The sequence below is a fragment of the Hibiscus syriacus genome, unplaced genomic scaffold, assembly GCF_006381635.1.
Source record: "Hibiscus syriacus cultivar Baekdansim isolate YM2019G1 unplaced genomic scaffold, ASM638163v2 tig00110890_pilon, whole genome shotgun sequence".
NCBI lineage: Eukaryota > Viridiplantae > Streptophyta > Magnoliopsida > Malvales > Malvaceae > Hibiscus > Hibiscus syriacus.
In genome coordinates this window covers 348,553-351,100 of record NW_024062900.1, presented here as the reverse complement: position 1 = coordinate 351,100, position 2,548 = coordinate 348,553, and positions in this window count along the sequence as shown.

The window sequence follows — 2,548 nt, the reverse complement described above, 5'->3', positions numbered from 1 at the left end:
ATCCCATATCTCCTTAGCTGTCTTCTTCTCCTCGATGCTTGACAATACTTCATCTGCTAATGCTAGATAAAAGTTTGTCATAACATTCCCGTCCATCTCAATCTATTTGTTTTCATCTGTGAAATCTATCGGTATTTCACTGATAGTTGCTAGACAACCATCTTTCCTCAGGATGACCTTCATCTTCAATTTCCACAATGAGAAATTTCTCCCATTGAATTTTTTCAATATCAAATTTCGTTGCCATAGTTTCTATTACGGATAGCTCCCACTATTTCACTATCGTGAATAGTTCTCTGGAACCTTCAAAGAATGGGTAATAACTTCTTAATTTCTTATGTTGGAGGATCCACCTTTTGGTGGCAACCACAAAGACAATAAGCAAATATTACACACTCAAATCTGGCTCGGATACCAATTGTTGCGGAAGACGGCTATCGGATAGAGCAAAATCGCAACTGATAATTTGAGAAAATAAAAATAAAGATAAAAAGACACAAAATTTACGTGGAAACCCCCTAAATAATATAGTAAAAACCACAGGCAACGGTAGAAGAATTTCACTATAAGAAAATAGAAATTACAACTTCTCTCGATCTACCAAGGAGAAAACAATGATAATTCTCTTTGATAAATAGGAGAAAATAACTCTCAAGAAACTCTCTAAATTCTCTAGTATTAGAAGAAAGCTAGAATGATTTGGGATGGTTTTGAAGCTAAATGAGCTAGGGTATTTATAGTTAAAGCTTAAGGACTAATTTATAAATATCTAAATTATAATGACTAAAAATGAGATTTTACCATTATTCAATTTTTCAACAATTTCAAGCCAACTTTCGGTGACTTGACAAATTTAATATTTCATGGAAAGTTTGATGGCAACTTAGTGTTTACTTTTCAACAGTAGTTTCGTTTCAGACAAGAAAACTACATCAGGGCAAATGTCTTTCATCATGTGACAGAGACGAGTGACCGCCAGAGGATTACCCAAGCTTGGAACGTTCCAACACACGAGTTTCATGGCATTCAGCCAGCTTGATGTGTCAGGCCTGCCGATCTCAATTTAGGAGCATTCATGTAATCTTGTTTCTTCAAACTTGGAACTTTCGAATACGAGTGTCTTTGTCGTTTTAAACTTCCCCTTTTTCTATCAGTAATTCCTCCTCTACTCCCACCATCACCACATTAGTTCCCTTCATAACCTCCACGCTCTCATTCTGATCCGGATGTATTAGTATGAGAATATGATTAACCCAATCTGTTAGATTTGTATTGTTCTAGGTTCCTCGGCCTCCAATTGTTCTGCCTGTAGTACCAGTGTTTCATTCGAACTATTTTCTTCACGTACCTCTTCTCTCTCTTTTGTTCTCGTCGCTTTTGTAGATTTTTTCCGGATCACTCTTTCTTTAACCATGGACTCGTTCGAGCAACTCATAGCCTCGGTTGTGCTTTCAGTGATTCATCCCATTGAGGGCTCAACTCAGTTTGATTTTTCACCAATCTAAGAGAGCTTAATCCTTCCCCATGACCCAACTTCCCACATAAGTAACAGAATAATCAAAGCCTTTCATACTGAAATGTTGCATACACGAATTTATTATTTGGTAGAGCCATCTTTTTCCTCCTTTTCAAAGGATATCTAACATCAATTCTCACTCTCACACGAATGCTACCCTTCTAACCCATCGAAACAGCTGTGGTATCATACATTAAAAACTTGCCCAGAAATCTCCTAATTGTCTTGCTATCTGTTCAGAAATAAACCCAGTTGGTCAATTATTAATTTGTACCAAAAAATATGCAGTGTGAAGCGGGACTTTCACAGGGTCTTCTCCTTGTTGAAGTCTATGACATATCAATATGTGGGAATTGAAATACCACAGACCTTCATTAACAATCCTATCAACATCGATGGAGTGATACAGCCGGGACACATATCAATTCTCTCAATTCTATTATGGCGATTCCTCCTATCGGTCTCCAAACATTCGCTAATATTGACTTTATTGTGTTGAAATTTATTAGACTTGTCGTCAGGAACATCCCAACCAAACAGTTTTCAATGGGCAGACTATCGAACCCTTCTTGTTGAGTAATTGCTAAGGTTTCTTCCTCATCATCCCCTTTTTCAAATTCTTCCAGATTACGTTCCAACGTTGCCATTCCCTTTTCAGCTCAAGCCCCCTCTTTGATTAATTGAAGATGATCTTGAAACTTGATCCCGATTCTTGAAACAAAATTAAACAAAACAAAGGCAAGAACCTCAAAAACAGCCAGCAGTTGAGAGAAAAGGGCAAAACCCTAAAAAATATATATATATCTATTTAATTTTTGAATAACATTGATCATTAAATATAATATTTTCTTTTGTCATTTTAAGTCATACATCATGACATTGTTTTTTCACGTGACATTTCTTTAATTTTATTATTTTGATAATATATTTCAAAAATGTAATAATCTTTTATAAAAAAATAATAATTTTTTTAAAAGAATTATGTAGTCTGTAAATGTCACGTAATAAAATCTTAAATGCCACATTATAATA